At 35.9% G+C, this 18,342-nt stretch overlaps 1 long non-coding RNA gene across 2 annotated transcripts; it reads left to right on the forward strand.

Annotated features, from left to right (window-relative positions):
* Window positions 1-8,094: 8,094 nt before the first annotated feature.
* Window positions 8,095-17,828, forward strand: LOC134530232 (uncharacterized). 2 transcript variants are annotated; one of them, XR_010074793.1, is made up of 4 exons: window positions 8,095-8,168; window positions 13,923-14,048; window positions 15,644-15,770; window positions 17,642-17,828. It is a non-coding gene; the product is annotated as an uncharacterized LOC134530232 (long non-coding RNA). The 2 variants fall into 2 exon arrangements; XR_010074794.1 differs by having other exon boundaries at window positions 8,100-8,181.
* Window positions 17,829-18,342: the final 514 nt, after the last annotated feature.

An 18,342-nucleotide genomic window follows, 5' to 3' on the forward strand; every position in this document is an offset into this window, starting at 1 on the left:
TCATTCGATTTTCAGAGCGAGAGGTTAAACTAAATGATGAAACGGCTCCGTATTAGGAAAAAAGACTTGAAAAATACTGAACACCGGCTTTGGACGTGATTTCCGACAAAGAAGTTTATTAAAATACTATCCGTCTTCTTAAAATTCATTAATCGGCAGATAATTCTATAAAGTTTCCCTTTGTCTTTGTGAACTTTGATTCATGAAATCCGCTACAGATGGTAGCAAATTATTTGTAGCGTTAATACTACTAATTACTTCAGGTTTGGAACAAATTTTTATGTACCTTAAGTTTGTGTAGTGAATATAATTACAATAAATGTGATGGGACAATAAAAACAAAAACTATTATCCGGCACCATGATTGCATACTATTTTCACAACACAGTAGTATGAGTATTGATAACCAGAAAGAACAATCATATGTGAATTATATCCGTTTAATATCAGAAATATGTGACAAGTTAAAAGTATAAGTTTTAAACATGAGAATTAGTACATTAAAAAAGTAAACAATTACTGGTTTAAATAAATAATTTATTTAATTAAAAAAAACACAGGTTTGTATAACTGTACCGGCCTTTATTGTTACTTATCTGCCATGTATGTAGGGCACCTAAAACACAAGAGTTCTGTTTTTAGAATTTTCACTTTCACTGATACGAAAATACACCAAATATGATCAATTTACGTAGCTTTAAAATTGTATCAATATATATCTTAGCCACTTATTTATATGACAAGTATATATTATTTATTCGTTATTGTCCTGCTAGTATAGACTCAAGGTTACACGAGTATTAATATACCCGAACCACTGAAGAGGAAAAAATAAATAAATTTGAAATTATAGTGCATAAGTAACTTAACGTATTTTCAATTATATATAAAAACGCTGCTAATTCTGTGTGATTCAGTATTTTTCTACACAGTCAAAACATAAACATACGTTTAAGGCACTTTAATGTACTTTTAATGTACTTTAATGTAGGTACTTATACGTTTAATGTACTTTCTGATGCACTCGGTGTGTTTGACTAATCAACCTTCACAGTCAATGATGTCAGATCTGCAGATATTTCACACTCCTTTTTTACAGCTCATTCCGTAGTTGACCTAATTCTATAAACTTTACTGAGTTAAAGTGACTCAAATCAACAATTTAAAATAGGGATTGCTCAAAATAACTAGATACACACAATTATTTACACTGATATATTTTGCTACGTCTGTGGTCAATGGCGTCTAGTCTCAGAGGATTTTTTTCGAACGTTTTAAAATTTCTGATGAATTAAAATAAATGATCTGATTGGTCCGCTGTAGCTCAAATCAACAGATGCCAAAAGCAAGAGTTCATTAAAACAAACAAATAAAAGAAAAAAAGATTTAAACAAACATCAAAATCACTTCACAATGTATGTACTTCATAAAAAAATATAAATAAATGTTTAAGTTAAAAATAACAATTGTCAATACCGCCTATAAAGGTATGGTCAATTGATGTCAAACGGTATCTCTAGCTTGCATAGAGTAACATGGTCCATAGAGATGTACTCTCTCACAGTTCGTAATAATCAAAGGTAGAATATTTGAAAAATATGAGATTAAAAATGTAAGTAAACAGTTTTGAATTGATCGCTGTTACTCGTTTCGTCACATGGTTACACAATCCAGTTCCATGCGACTTCTTTTCCATTCACGGAATCACTCCCACCAAATTCCGTAAACCGAGAGCTAAGATGATACACATCAATAAGGGTGGTTTGAGGCAATATTACGTACCAGCAAATCCGGTATTTACTCGACTACAATGTTCTAGGTGTGACTGTACTGTACCTTATGCCTTTCGAGAAGCCTAAGATGTCCATCAAGTTCTGTCCCTGCCCGAACACGCCCGAATATTCACCTTCGGTCAACCTCGGGATTTGTTTTATTTTTGCGCAGGAAAAATGAATTCAAATATTAAAATTGGTCGGGTAGGTTAGCTACATTAAAACACTTTATAACACTATGGACGGTTAGTTAGGTTAGTTAGCTACATTAAAATAAACAGAGAAATATAAATATATACAAATAAACCCGAGGTTGGCCGAAGGTGAATATTCGGGCGTGTTCGGGCAGGGACAGAACTTGATGTACATCTTAGGCTTCCCTATGCATTTCCTCTTCCATTCCCTCCCCCCTTCGCCGAAATAAACACACTCTTCCCCAGCAGAATTACCTGCAGTGTTCCCGGGACTGGGGAACAACCGAGATCGCAAAGTGAAGGGGATAGACACAAGGAGTCGTCGCATTGACATTCCACTGCAGTTTTCAGCTGAACCACAGCATTGCCCAGGGCAGCCACATTATATATCGGCTCCTACTTCCAATATTAGCTGAGTATTTTTTTGAACATTGTAAATGCCTTATAATTAACCGCTTGGTATATATTATGAAGATGGATGAAGGACATTGTTTACAAAAGTAGCTACTGCACAAACACGTGAGGAACTACTCGCCTTATCATTAGAGGCAGGCATTTTTCGCGAAAAGATCTGAACACTTATTAGAATGCAACAAGGTATACCCGCACCTGTGGTTTCTTCCTTGTGATTGGTGGCCGTCTGCAAGAGAAGTCGTCACCTTATTTGACTGGACCACTCAGGACGCGTTTACTTCCGCGATGAATCACTGTGATTGGTGTTGTTACAATGGATATGTACCTGGGAACAAAACTCACCCAATCACGAAACACAGACGATGCTATAGTGTTTTAACTTGCATCTAGTCTCGAAATCTTTACGCGTAATCTGCATGCTCCTATTTATCATTCATGCTACTACAGTGGTCAAAAACGTCTAGGTGCGGCTATAGGTGCGGTACGTAAGGGTTCGGCCCAGTGTATGGAAGCGGAAGGAAAATACGTCGAGCACCTTAATGAAGCTTGTTACCCGCAAACTGTGATGTTCAACTGCAAACAATACGGTGTAGCAATACATCATTGTAATTAAATCCGAATGGGTTATTATTGTATTCGTAAATTTTCTTATGTTTCGAATTTCTGTGTTAATATTGGTTATAGTACATACCCAAAATTATATGACATATTTTTCTCCAAATGATGTGCTGCAAATGGAGGTTGCTCTTCTGAATCATCCTGTATACTCTGAGAAAAAAAGATACATGCTACGACGTTTTCTTTTCGCTAAAACATTGGGTTTTGTCTCACCAGGCTAATAGAATGTAATTAATTGAGTTCACGTTTACATAGCGGTAATTAGGTCAATAGATACGATGGAAAGAGATGAGATACTAATGGAGAACTGACGGAATGAATGGGCGTGGGAAAAGGGAGTACCCAGAAAAAAACTTACCGGTAGCGTCCGCCATGTTTTCCACTTGCAGAAAATCCAGGATCGACCCTGCCCGTCACAGATACAGGATCACTTCGGTAGCAGTTTAATGGATGGAGAATGTTTCCAGTATGCACATTGTATTTGTTTAATGTTTACTATACACTCTGTTCGAAATGTAGTAAGACTTATTTTTACAGATGTCGTAAGGGAAATTACGATTTTTACAGATTAAATTTAAAAAAAAATTAATATAATAATGATTTATTTGTGTGTATTCAGTCTTGTGATTGTCTGTTTTTATTTATTTATTATTTATCATTTATTGTATATAATCGTTACAAATTTCCTTTGTCGAAGCCTAAATGTTTCTTGCAGCAAATGCCAAATAAAAGTCTAACATAACAGAGATAAATATGTAATTCTCACAAACATTTGTTAAGGAGTTTCTTCTTGGATGGTTCGCACGGATGAGAGCCAAAACAATAATCAGAACAGTTGCGAAGTTTACCGAAGTAAAAAGTTAGGTTCGGTCAGTGCAATAAATAATAAATAATAGGTTTCGAGGTATGACGTATAGCTTTTCGTTTTTGGTTGGGGTTGGGGAAAATGACTAGTAAAATGGCTGCGAAGCCTGTGTGGTTTTTCAAGGCCTGAGTTCGCCTTGAAAAAAATTTATAAATCACGTCGTGGTAAGTTAATTTATTTTCGTGGCAGCCCTTGAAATTTTTTTTGGGGGGGAGGGGGAATTTATAAATTTTTACCTGAACAGGCTCTCTTAATAAATTGTTCAGTTCTTTGGTCTGTTAAGCATATTAACTGGGTGTATCTAGGTAATGTTTGTAACAATACCTATAGTAAAAATTATTTTAATTTTTTTTTAATTTAAGGCTGGATATTATAGCTTCTGCGTGGCTCTAGGTGTTGTTTGAGTCTCGAGATTCCTAAACCGTGGGCCACTGACCTCCCTCCCTCTAACGGGAGTAGGGACTAGGCCTGCGGAGGTACCACGGCGCAGCCCTGCAGCTAGCATGTCTGCCGGCTCCAGCACCGCGCCGCGCGGGATGATGCGCTGGTGGGAAGCAGCTGAGGGTGTGCTGCTTCCTGGGATGTGCACCGAGAGAGAGGTTTGCTAGCCTCTTCACAATATTTGTTTGTATATGGCGAAATAAATATATTTTGTTAATTCAAACAAATGTTTTGTAGTAGGAAAGATTCTGTTGACCCAACAAAATGATTTTGTTGACTCAAAATGTATATTTGGATTGGTGTAACAAATCATTTTTGTTACCGGGAATGGGTTTAACTAACAGAAAATGTTGTTCCGCCAAGTAAATATTCGTTTCGCCATTTATATAAACAAATATTTGTTTGATTCACATAAACCTTTTCCTTTGTGCCGGGCTCTACCGCGAGGTGGGCGCCGGCCTCCAGGGTGTGAGTGGCCTCCGGTGGGGCGGGTCCACATCCTCAGTCGGCGCCCCGCAGGACAAGTGCCAGGACACACTCTCCCGCGCAGAGACCGCCTCCCTCCTCTCGACTGCGGGCAGCCCTGAGGACAGCAGCCTCGCCGCCGCGAGACTGTGGCCGGGCGAGCCGGAGTCTCACAGGCTGGTCGGGCTGTGTTCCTCGGGCGATGACCCTCCCGCATGCGAGGACAGCCTCGAATGTGGCCCACTGGGACGTGGAGGGCGGTAGAGTCGATCGCTCGCGCAGCCGACATCTCGATTTTTGAATTGGTGGGTTGAGGATTTCGGCCAGCTCCGAGAGATCTTCCGTGTCTTCCGAGTTCCACACGGAGACCGTGTGGTCCGTGTGGGGTTTGGGAGTTCGTGGGGCCTCTGAACCGCGAGTGCAGGCGGCAGCTGACTGGGCTGGGTCCCGATGCTCGCAGCTGCCTGGACCTCCGCCTCTGCGTCAGCCGGGGCGCTGCTCGTGGCGTGCCACGAGGTGCTCGCTGTGCAGCTTCCCCTCCCGCGAGCCACAGAGTACCGCGAGTCGGGAGAGCTTCGCGCGTCGATGAAGTCGAGCGCCCGGTCGAGCTCGAGGCTCGAAACCCTTCGAAACTATTCCTGAGTGTTTTCCTCCTCGGCGCGGTGCTGGAGTGACGGCAAACACCACCGCGCGCGGCCGAAGCGAGGACTCGCATGCTTGCAACACAGTGTTTTATTTTCACCAGCGATCGGCAAACTTCGGAGAACTGTTCGAGCGTGGCTCTCATCCCTGTGAACTATAGGCTCCTCTTTTATTTTTCCTTAACCTATTAAAAAACTAAGTGTATTTTTTTAGGAGTTATATGGGGTTACAGATGCACCTAGGCGCGACTCAGGCCGAAGCCTATATTTCTAGTAATGCTGGGATTAGCCATGCAGGGAGAGAATCCAATGCAACGTGTGCTTTGCTCGGGAATTGGTCCAGTCATTACAAAAATTGGCACCGTGACTAAATTCCCAAATCTTAAAACTTTGCTAAGTTGGACTGAGGTATAAACTTGCATGGTCACAGGGAAAATCGTGGTCACAGACATGCGGGTCGCAAAGGGCATGCATTAATACGAGTATACAAGAGTTGGACAGATTAGAAAAGAGTCCACCATGCGGGAGGTTGGTGAGTTGGTCGCGTAGTCCGCTCTCAAACTTCTGCTGGATTTATGACCAGGGGCACTCGGGGACGCACCACAACGCCGAAATACCACAACGCCGAAATACCACAACGCCGAAATGCCAAATTGACCACAACGCCGACAGCTATAAAACTGCTGTGTACCACAACGCCGAAATACCACAACGCCGAAATACCACAACGCCGAAATGCCAAATTGACCACAACGCCGACAGCTATAAAACTGCTGTGTACCACAACGCCGAATTACCACAACGCCGAAATACACTAACGCCGAAAAATGTCATGGCAGAACTGCCAGAAAGGTTAATTTAGGTTAGACTAGGTTAGATTAGACTAAGTTAGGTTGGATTAGGTTAGGTTAAGCTAGGTTAGGTTAGGCTAGGCTAGATAGGCTAGGTTAAGTTAGGTTAAGTTATATTACGCTAGGTTAGGTTAGGTTAGGTTAGGGAAGGTAAGGTAAGGTTAAGTTTGATTGTGGTATTTCGGCGTTAGGTACATTTAAGAAACACACACAAATTAATTCAGTTGTTTTTACGGCGTTGTGGTACACAGCAGTTTTCTAGCTGTCGGTGTTGTGGTCAATTTTGACACTCGGCGTTGTGGTATTTTGGCGTTGTGGTAACGACCCGGGGTACTTGCACCCCTGGTAGTGAGTGGTTACACTGGCCACTCACTCCACTGCCACTCCGCAACTAGAACTAGAAAAGAAAGAAAATCACTTACTTAAATACTACACAATTGAATAATTAGTGTCAATGATATTCACAGCTCACTGCATTCTTGCAATAGGATGTAATATAATAAATATACTTATTAAAACTAAATTAATTATTTTTGTATTTTTGTTTGGTTTTTTATATATTTTATATTATTTTTCTTAAGGCTATTTATTACCTAGTAACTATGGCTTAGATACTATACACTACTCCAATTGCTAATATAATGATAATAGTAATAGAGGAAGCTGTAGGAGTGTAGAAGTCACAATAAAATGGGGGGCACGAGCATTCATATTTTATTTATAAGTGGTTTTAATGTGCAAATCAAAATCCCATGCCTTTCAGAAACACAGCCGGCACTGGAGGTGAGGCCTGCCAGGCAGTCTGTGCCCATAGGACATGGGAGTCAGCCTTAACACAACAGGCAGAGAACCCCCTGTGTGCTTCGGACCATTTTGAAACAGCAGTTGGCTTTTGACGCGACAACATCTAATAAATCGATGAACGCCGGCTGCACGCACAAAAAAGTGTCACGTTACGCACATTGTTCCGTTACACTGTGTCCTGTTACGCTCATTGTACGCTTGCGCCGCACCTACAGAAGTGAAAACTTAAAACTTTGTTTATAAATGTGTTTCTACGTCAAATGTACGTAAGAAAATGAATGTGATTACTAGTATAATTTTAAGTATTTATTCTTTTATTATTAAAAAAATTAGCATATGTCGGCGAGTGCAGTAATAATAGGTTATTTTACAATTGACTAAAAAATTATGGTGATTCATATAATTGATGATAGATATTTGATTACACTTTATTTGTATGAAAACTTGTTCAAAATTATACTTAAACTTTATAGCTAAACGCCAGTTTTTAAAATTAATTACAATTCATGTACACGTGAAATGTTTCGTCGACTGTTTATAAAGTGAATTGAAAAGTTAATGTGGTTTTCATTGCTTATTACAATAACATTTTCGTCAGTAAAGGTTCATTATTCTTGCACTTTAACATTTTTTTTACTAGTATAATTTTAATTATTTATTCATTTATTATTAAATTAAAAAGGATTTAATTTTATTCATAAAAGTATGCAATCATTTCATCAATGTTTAGTTATGACGTTGTCACGTTAAACTATCGTCCGTAAACCGAATTTACAGACAACCAATTTTTAGAGTCGACTAAACTCGCTTACTTCTCGATCCCACTGCGAAGTTGCACGAGCGAGCGAGGAGTCGCAGTCGTGCCCGGGAGGTGTCAAGGGTCATATCTAATGGCCTGTCTGATCTAATCGAGCGGAAATAACACGCGGAGACGTTTGCTATGGTGAGCTAAGGCCAAGGTCGAGGCGTGTCCGCGTGACCTCTGAGACGTCATCTCTCCGTCCCGCGGGCAAAACATGTCATTTCCGCGTCTACTTAAGGCGCGCGTCTCTCTCGCCATCCACCACTCAGATCGTCCTCTTCCTTTCGGCTCTCCGGCGCAGGTGAGTGCAGATGGTGAGCGGGATGTCATATATTTACATAACTTAAGGGAATTTAATAATAATAATAATAATTTGCCATTTCTTTTACACTTTGTTAACAATATTCACTTAATCAACCAGGAAATTTAGCACTCACGAAAGCAAGCTTGTATGTGAGTGCATCTAGTCACTTCAAATTACATGCAGTATTTTGACGATTGTAAACATTTGTAAATGTATAATAACTGAGAAATAAATATATAAAATTTAACTTAAAAAACATTACACTAGTTATATAAAGATGAAAGTTAAAAAGAGCAATTTATTGATGTAGAATATACAATGATTTATTTTCTGAATATTTATAAAAAAAAACTTTTAAACTGTTTTGTTGTTCCTATCAGTTAGTAGAATGTAGCATGGGTCCTATTCAACCCTCAAATGATAATTAAGCTATTAGCTGGTAGAAATAAAAGACAACATGTATGTTGTGTTTGGTTCTGATTGTATAAAAATGTTTATAATATTTATTTGTGTGTGTCTGTGAAAGAAAAAGAGACTATTGGGAAAATTTTGTGGCTCTGCAGAATTTTTTCCAGTAATATTCCACAAAAGTACTTTTTCCTGCAAACTAAAATCTCTACTGGTCCTTGAACTTCTGGCCAAACATACAGGAGACAAATAAAGTGGTATTTAGTATACAAACGACAGGGGCTTTACTGAGAGAAACAACTAGTGGCAAAAGGTTTAGTATAATAAATAAATTTTTAATTATTTTTCATGGCCCTATTATATATATTTCACTACGATTACAATCAGCATGCTAAAGTCGTATTTTACCACCGAAAATTTGAAAAAAAAAAAAAAAGTTTTTTGCTTGGTGACAGAAGAGTAGGTTATTTCTTCATGTTCAAATATATTTGTGTTGTCAATTTTAAATACACGCAGGTTTAATAATAAGAACGTGATATGCCATCAAGTGGCTTGAGTAGGCAGAGATTCTAAATTTACGCAGAAATATGTTTGAGCTGTCCGTAATTTATATATCTCAAGTAATTGTTCCTACAAAGCGGTTTTGCACAAGTGGATAATGTACTAATATTATAAACGCGAAAGTTTGTAAGTATGGATGGATGGATGTTTGTTACTCTTTCACGTAAAAACTACTGAATGGATTTGAATGAAATTTAGCCTACAGCTAGCTTATAACCTGGATTAACACATAGACCCCATATTAATATGAAATTCCATCCCTAAGGGAGTGAAAAAGTGATCATTTCATTTTATAACAGAAAAAATATTTTGTAACCCTTCTTCCTCCTTAATTGGAAGAGGGGTTGCGTCCCCGACTCACTCTGGGCGCGAAGGGAAAAAAAAATATTAAAACCAGGCATAAAAAGCTAAACAATATAAATTCCCCACACCACTGCCCAGGGGTCAGGCCAAAAACTTCAAAGGATATAATAGGTAACCATTAAACAAACAAGAGGCAAGACTTTGGACGTATGTTATTAACAAATAGAAATTTGCAAAAATAGTATTTACTATACATAACCATACAAGCTTAGTTACAAAAGCTGACGTTAATAATGGCAGCATCTTATCCCCATTTGCGATACTAACAATAACCTTTAAAACATCGTAAAAATATAAATACTGATAACAACAAGTATAAAAATATATAAGGGCGTGAGGCGTGGCCACTATAAAATATCAGAATTTACTGACTGCCCTAATACCAAAAATCAAACAAGACAATCAATACAAATATATAAAAATTCTACAATAATAAAAACTGAAGTACAAAAAATTTATTTAAATAAAGTTCTTAAACTCTCAATCAACGGTTTAGTCTTTCTTCAGATGTTCGTTGCTAAAGACTTGCCAAAAAAAAAAACAAAGTTAATATCCTAGGCGTGCGCTGGCTTCCTGACCTTCATCACCAACTCCAGAGTCTAATGCCACGCCGGGCCATAGGTACGAATTCACAAAGGCGTGAAAGATGATCAAAAAAAAATTATCTTATTTTTAAGGGAAATGTAGCAAAAACTCTTCACGTAACATAACTATGTTACCACAGAAGTATTTATCATCTACTTCAAACAAAGTCTTACTTCTTTATTAACTTGCCAATGATTTCATAAAAACGTAGAATGGCCGCACCAACCAACATCAGGCTGCGCATGTAGTCCAATACAGATCGCATACTTTTAATAATACTGCCCAAGCTGATTATATTAGCTAAAGCCAACTTTAAGTATGCAAATTCCGAAGACAAAGTCTCAAAAAACAAATTGCAAAATGTTCGTTTCTTCCAAACTTATACTTTTATTACAACTACAGGCAAACGGGCGACCAATTTAAAAAATCCCACACTGGAACAACGTGTGAAACGAATGGGCCTCTTCACCAAACAGGCTAATAAAAGTTCCGTCCAAATAAAATTTAGCATGGGAAAATACACAGTTCACTAGGTTTGCCAAAAACCAGTGCAGCACCACGAGGGTAAAAATCAAAATTGCGGCCTCTCTTTACCTTGATAAGTTCAGTATCACAGGGCGAACCATTGCCCTGTCACCCAGCGTGGAGCCTCCACCCCCATACTCTTCGTCGCCCGTTGCCGTCCGGCACACCAGTCCGCGCCGTCACATGGCTCTGTCCTCGACGGTCGCTCGCCACACACTCCTCGCGACCCCAGCTGATTTTCACTCCCGGCAAGCCGAAAGTCTGACGTCATCAGCCAACCGCCGGGCGCTCGCCAAGTGGTATTTACGTGAAACACAATCGATATTCTTAAACTCATAATCGATAGCTACCAAACGGCGTATAACTAATTAACAGAAACAAATATAATTAAAAAAATTTACAGATAAATTAACATTAATTAAAAAAGGCGTAAAAATACGTGAAATAAAAAACCATATAAAACTAGAGACCAGCAACAAAAATAAATTACAAGTAAAAATGTGGCCCTGCCGGCCACAATTTGGTCATAGACATACAAATAGTGAGCGAGTGTCATTTCTCTATGTCTGACACATGATCATACACTTAGAAAGGTCTGGCAAATTAATATTTTTCTCCTTGGTGAGACCAGTCCGCTTAGTGGAGCTCGGAGCGGCTAGCAAAATAAAGGCGCTAATAACAGTTTTGTTCTAAACTTCGTCAATAGATAGAGTTGCCTATAATTTTAAACACACCATCGTTTGATACGGTTGCCATGTCTTTAATTTTCGTTTGTTTGTGCCTTATGTGTTCCTATACCATTCATCCGATAGCGATGAAATTTTGGTGATTTGTTATGCGCATGCCCATGAAGGTTACTGAGAAGGTATAACTATTTTTCAATAGTTGGAGCACGAATCGTGTCAAAAATGTGTTTATTTCATTTTATATAGCGGCACTTAGTCTGTTTTTGTTGTATAACTGCGCACGCATGACACAATTTATTTAAATATAAAGAGAGACAGAAATAGAGTGATATAATATATACATAGAGTGAGATAGAGATGGAGAGATAAGTAGAGATAGAGCGAGGTATAGAGAATGAAATGGGTTAGATAAAGAGATAAACCTATAGATGTATAGAGCTATATAGAGACTTATACATATATGATATAGAGATAGTGGGAAGTATATATGTAGATATAAAGAGATAAATAGAGATAGAGAGATACCTAGATGTATATAGATGTAGATAGAGATAAATATATATATAAAGAGGTGGATATATGATTTGTATATGTGTAACTACTTCAAACATATTACAAAACAAAACTAAATGAGGTATTGCATTGCAGGCCAAGCATTTTCTAGATAATGGAATCTTTTCAATATTAGTAATCTCTTATTTTTCAGCTTTTTTCTATATTGCTTTATAAAGTCAAAATTACATATAGACCGGGTAAATAACTATAAACCGGCAGAACAACGTTTGTCGGGATCTGAAAGTGATATAAATTAATTTTCACACTTGACATTCAAATTAAGAAGACAATTACTAACTACACCCTGTGTTCAGCCCGGGCAATGCCGGGCATTGCAGCTAGTTATAACTATATGGAAAGACGCTTTCAAAGCTATTGTCTAAACGACACGCATTTCAAGTAGCATTTAGCTGTTGTGTAGTCATTTGACATTGATGTGGGTGACCGTAGGACTTGAAGCCCTGAATTTACAATTGAGTTAGTTTCATTCTTAGAAAATTAAGAACAAACGTATGCGACCAATCCTTTACTTTGTTTCATAAGGTTTTCAGTACGAAGGATTTTAAATATAATAACCGAGTGAACGTGTTTAGGTTTGTGAAGGGCTTAAATGTAATTTTCACAGATGCGAAATGACTTGGTACAAAGCATTTTTTCTATTCGCACGTGAAGAGATTGCGATTTTGTTACGTCTTTCCCACCAATACCAGGTATACGAATGCTTAGATTATACTGTTTTTTGTTCAAGTGATGATATTCGCTGGACCAATTATATATCATGTAATTTTGAACTCTAAATACGATGGTGTAGCATAACAATTGTCCACTAGTCATTATTTTCGTCAATAATGTTCTAGGATGTTTCAGTGACAATTATAAAGCAGTTATAAAGAATACGTCGGACTGGTTTTTACAGTAAAAAGGCAAGGAAGAGCGACGCCACTTTTTGAAATACATTTTGATCATTTCTCGCTATTGAAAAGCTTTGTGTTATTTCAGACAACATAATTTAAGATAGCTGTCACTGATAAATTTAAAACATGTTGTGGATTGTAGTAGGGTTTTATGTCAACAATTATAAATTTAAATATGTTCTTAGGTTTCAGTATAACAAGTTAAGACAATTATTATAATGCAAATTTAATTTTTAAAAATACAATCAAGCTGAATAATATTGCAGTAGTGATATGAAATTTTTTATTTTAATTAATTTTAACTAAGCAGCAAGTAATAATTTTCAGAAACATAGGTGTACTTAACCTAACTGCATTTATTATCAGCATATCTGTGATAGTAGATGTTAAAATTTCGCATAAGGTTTAAAAACTATAAATTAAAAATACTAAATGCTTACTACACAGAATCGTTAACAATATTTTCGTAGTAATTATACATATCTATATTTTATTTAAACAATAATATTTTAATCTTAGGCATGATAATTTACTAATTATCTTCTTGAAACAACCAGTTTATAGCTATTGTAATTATTCCATGCACCTTAAACATACAAAAAATATGTATTTCGTATTTGTTTAACCTTTTGTAGATAATTTTTAACATCGAATAACAATAGCAGTGGCTGTTGTAACACCTTATGGGTGACTGAAAGTGTGGAAAGTGTTGAAGTAGCTGGTAGATTTATGCCATGCGAACAGATGAGGGAAAATTAATTTTTTTAATATTCTATTAACACTTCGAATACCTAAGTGGATTTTAAAATTCACAGCAATATTACAAGTACATTACAAGTAGAAGGCTTAGCGTATTTAAATCGTAATTATTGTTTATTGAACCTGTTAAGTAAAATATTTTTCCAATTTGTTTGTTCCGTAAATAATTCATTCTTATTTTCATCAAATCCAAAAGTACTTAAATTAGCATAAAGTGTCCTATGGTTATTTAATAAAATACATTTTCTATTTGTGTTACTACATAGTACAATCATTGGATTTAATAGTAAGTTAATTTATATTCAATGGTAAAATTTTGAGTGGAATAATTTACTATATTTAAAACAGCCTAAAATTTTCTTCTATTCTATTGTGCTTCTTTTTGACTGTTTTAGGTATCGGATTTCAAAATATCAAGATGTCTCTGCTAAGTGTCACCTTGACTATGACAGTTTCGGCCCTTGTGTTTCTTCATCAGTATGAGTGCCAGATATATGTGACTACTCAAAACGAAGATCCTAGTAAGTTAAAATTTAGAGAAGAAACACATTCTCACTATTTTTTAGGATAATTATGGGCCAGAAAACACGAGCTAAAGAATAGGATGTTTCTAGTCAAGTCATTGATTAGTTCATTTTGCATTGCAGCATTTCATATTCAAAATTCATTTCGTAGACAGAGGCCACCTCATTTTAATTGTGAAATATTATTACACTTTTTTTAAAAAATTAAAGGAACAAAAAAAATTACATTTTCATTTTCCAGCAACAAAAGTTTGTAAGGAAATTTATGGTTAACAAGCACCAACATGATTTGTCCACAAGCTACTATTGGCAAATTATTTTTTGCATAAACGAGCAATTTAAGTTTGGCATTGGAAGGTATATTTGAGAATACAGTAATCTTTTGGGTAGTTGTATACATAAATTTACTCATAGTTTTTCTAAATGGTTATCATCGATTATTAAAGGGTTTTCTAAAAAAAAATATGCTCTTAAATAAATAAATTTTATGGCCTCCATTTCGACACTTAGATCCTGTTACACATCTAAACCAACTTTGCGTTACAATTTCATTTAAAACAAATTACAATTAATTTTTATGACCTATCCATATTCATTCATAACTTTAGAATATTATTACTTGTATTGGTTTTAGTTACTTTTGATATTTTATTTGTTTGGTTATTCATACTGTGTCTAACTATACGATGCATACGTGCATTTGTGAGTAATTGTTGCTGCTGGTTTTAAACACCAACCTCTACATTTTACAAATAACTCATTTGTGAGAAAATACACGTTGGAATTAAATAAATAAACAAAGAAATGTTTGACCAAAGAGATTTTGTTAGATTGTCAGAGGTTAATTTGTGCGCTTAAGGAGAAGAAATAAAACGAAAAAAACATCATTTGTGATTCAGCAGTTCTTAGACCGTAATAATTATTCATCTTTTGATATTTAAAATTTGTTTTATTTAGTGCAGGGGACATAAAATTAAAGATTGTCTAAGTCTATAAATCAGTGTAATATTCTACATGTAGTAATTCCTATAAACTAAATTAATAATAAACGCCAAATTTTTGGTGAAAATATTTGTAGCAGATATGGACTCTTATCTGCAGCTATTCCACTTATTTTAAAATATGTTGTAATGGAGCCAAATGTTAAAAATTATGCGATTGTATAAATGTTATGACTTAAAAACTATTGAAATCAAGATGGCATGTTTCGGTATGTAACTATATCTTTCCCATCAAATATTCTCTGTTCTCAAAGTGTATTATTTAATCGTCAAAGCTGGCCACATGTATTTATACTAAAAATAATAGATCTACAAAATCCGCGTTGTTATTATTTGAAGTCAAGATTAGAGTGAATACCAAAACACACTTTAAGATCTTATTCGAGCATGCATACAATAGTTAGACAAGTCCTGTACGACAAGAAACTAATCGCAACGTTGAAATCATACATAATCCTGACAGAAACAGCAGCCAATGAACACAGAAGACACCGACTTATTTTATGTTCAAGGGTGCCTTAAATTGACGCGAACTTTGCAGGCCTCTACTAATATTTGCTGTGACTACAAAACTGACGTTTTCTGTCACAGATCACCCGGGGAAGTGCGTGTACAAGAACCAGCCTCATGACGTGGGCTCCGAGTGGACAGAGCCTGGATGCCAACGAGGATCTTGTCACAAGAACCAAGATGGGAAATATAATCTCGCCGTAGCCGGGTGAGAGCAATATCATGTCTTAGAATTAGAGATTGAGTTTTGCAGATAGCGGGATTTACCTGGTGTGCGTCTCGTTTAAAGTTGAAATCAAACACGAATAGAAAGTATAATCAGAATCAATTGTAAGATGTACCGATGAAAATATACTTAATGCTAAAATCAATTCACTGTAACGTAAAAAAGATTCGATATTTTAATTGTAAGTTCGTTACGAATAATTGCGATTATACGAGGGATTTAACTGTTTTTAAATTACTTTCACCCCATTAATAATCACATCTCTTTCAGGGTATTTTATAACAAATAAAATAATAATACATTTTCTTCGTGGCTTCCATTCGAATTACCGGTTTTATATAAATTCATTAGATATCGTGGAGCCGGGAATATTAACCAAAGACTAGCGAATACAGCTTTTTTTTTAAGTTCTGACAATACTGAAATATTTATTCTCATTATAAAAATTCAACGGGAAACAATGTCATAATTTGTACGTATAAATCATTTTGTACTACATACCAGTTTAAAAAATTTAAAAGAGTTTTTTTCTAATTTTCAAATTATTCTATTTTTCTTTTTCAAAAATATAAAGTTGCAAAAACCAAATTATGAAATGATACAACAAAATAAAAAAGGAGGAAATGGTTTTTAATATGCGGTTTCTTTCTAGTCGTTGGGCCGGAGACTGCCTTAATTTTAAAAACCATCTACCCTGATGGTAGAGTGTATCAACATTTCTATCAAAATTATAGCAGGTATCGTTGGGGATGAGAAACCAGGTATGAGAAGCTGCTTTTCAGCCCTGATGAGGCATGCTGGAATGCATAGAAACCTAAAATCAGAAAAGAAATTACGAGACAAAAGCTTCCAACTTTTGCAATTTACTTTGGTAAAGTAGTCTGATAGATATTAATATCGTCTTGTTGGTTAGCAAATTTCGTTACTTCACTTGTTTTATTAATATATTTTTTTTGCATATATGTTCCACACGTTTCTTCCAGGTCTGATAACCATTATATTTTTATAATGAAACATGATTAACACTTTAGTTAACCTATGAACTCCAATAATAATCTAAAAAGTAGAATGAAGAACCTTAGATAGGTGTGTGTTTAACTTTCGTACGTACGGATAATATTTTAAGTTAACCCAATGATTTAAGGTGGCTGCATACTGTTAATATCGTTGTTAAGGTTGGAGTCAAGTTTTGGTTCTTGGTCTCTCCTGTGAAATTCATCTTCTGGGAGTGATGAGTTTTGATAGTCACGCCGAATATATGCATGGTTAACATCTCATCTCTTGTCCGACTTGCAGAATGCGTTTTTTTTCTTTTGACGTGACACCGTCTAATAAATCGATGAACGCCAGCTGCACGCACGAAAAAGTGTCCCGTTTCGCACATTTTCCCGTTGCGCTGTGTCCCGTTACGCTCATTGTACGCTTGCGCCGCATCTATCTCTCTTCCACTCGATTGGAAAAACCATCGATTTTACTTTTTCGAGGCATTTTAGACTTCAAACACCCCTATTCGTTTCCTACTTTTCCTATCATCGTCGTATCCTTAACAGAATAACACAGATTGGAAGAAGTTAAATAGCAAACATGTATAAATATTATAGTTAAAATAATCTCTTCGTTAAAGCAATATACATATTTGAATTAATGAGAGCAAATAAAAGTAAATTTGTCAATTAAATTGTGGATTTAATTTAACTCCTTTTTTGTATGCATACACAATAGTGATAATTCAATAAAAATGATTCAATTTTATTCATAAAAGTATGCAATCATTTCATCAATGTTTTGTTATGACGTTGTCACTTAAACTATCGTCCGTAAACCGACTTTACAAACAACCAATTTTTTTTCAGATGCGGCTTGATAGGGCTGCCACCCGGTTGCACTGCAGTGTCCAACGACACGCTGCCGTACCCAGACTGCTGTCCTAAGCCCAAGTGCAATTTCTAGCCTCCACATCTATTGGCAGAGGATGGATATGTCTATGATTATGAAGAATTACAGTGAAATTTCATTAATAAAAACCCTAATCATTCAAAACTCTCACTACTACAAATTGTTTTCACAGTCCCTATAAATTACACAGGAGTTACAGTTCTACATGATTGAGTTTAATATAGTGATGGTCCAATAAAATCCTCTAATACCATTAAATCCTCTGTATTCGAAGGATTCGATATTCCAGGAAAGAGATTCAAAGAAATATATTAGAGGAAATAATGTTAATTAAAAATAATCAACATTGATAACCTCTGAAGTTAACTAGGTAATTTCTTTTTCTTAATACCTATCATGTTACCATTCCTTAACACATTGAACTTTCAAAATGTAATCATAAAAATAAAATTATAATATGTATTGATTCTGAAAACATATTTTACGAATGAAACATTTAAAGGGTTAAATGTTTCAACACCATATATAATATTTGATTTTTCTTATACATTACTTTATTTTGTACCCTTGGAACCTGGATTCAGATTTGAGGGGTATATTGGAAGTACTCTTTGGGATTCGACCCATCACTAGTTTAATACAAAAATAGGATTGTTAT

This window comes from Bacillus rossius, chromosome 3, assembly GCF_032445375.1.
Source record: "Bacillus rossius redtenbacheri isolate Brsri chromosome 3, Brsri_v3, whole genome shotgun sequence".
NCBI lineage: Eukaryota > Metazoa > Arthropoda > Insecta > Phasmatodea > Bacillidae > Bacillus > Bacillus rossius.